Source organism: Penaeus monodon, chromosome 29 (genome assembly GCF_015228065.2).
Source record: "Penaeus monodon isolate SGIC_2016 chromosome 29, NSTDA_Pmon_1, whole genome shotgun sequence".
Taxonomy (NCBI): Eukaryota; Metazoa; Arthropoda; class Malacostraca; order Decapoda; family Penaeidae; genus Penaeus; species Penaeus monodon.
Genome location: NC_051414.1, coordinates 2,618,344 through 2,618,615, shown reverse-complemented (window position 1 = coordinate 2,618,615; position 272 = coordinate 2,618,344). Strand labels below are relative to the sequence as shown.

At 34.9% G+C, this 272-nt stretch overlaps 1 protein-coding gene across 1 annotated transcript in view; it reads right to left on the bottom strand.

Annotated features, from left to right (window-relative positions):
* The window catches only part of LOC119591902 (pescadillo-like), a gene marked incomplete in the record, with an annotated part of 9,266 nt that overhangs the window by 3,362 nt on the left and 5,632 nt on the right, over positions 1-272 (bottom strand).

The following is a 272-nucleotide window of genomic DNA, read 5'->3' as shown; positions in this document are numbered from 1 at the left end:
CAGACTAGATCATATTCATCTCTGTGATGCACATTGGTTCATGCATGTACCATTCATAAAGCTGGCCAAATAAATCAATAATTTTCTGTAATTTCTTTGGAATCCTATAATTCTGAAACAAAAACTCAAGATCAAAGGACAAGACAAAACATTTTCTGTAATTATATCTGAACAAGAAATTTCCCTCAAGCAAAACTGAAGAGTCTTTGTCCATATTCTTTTATAATCAGCATGATCCAAATCTTACACACACATGCACCTCCCTCCCCCCC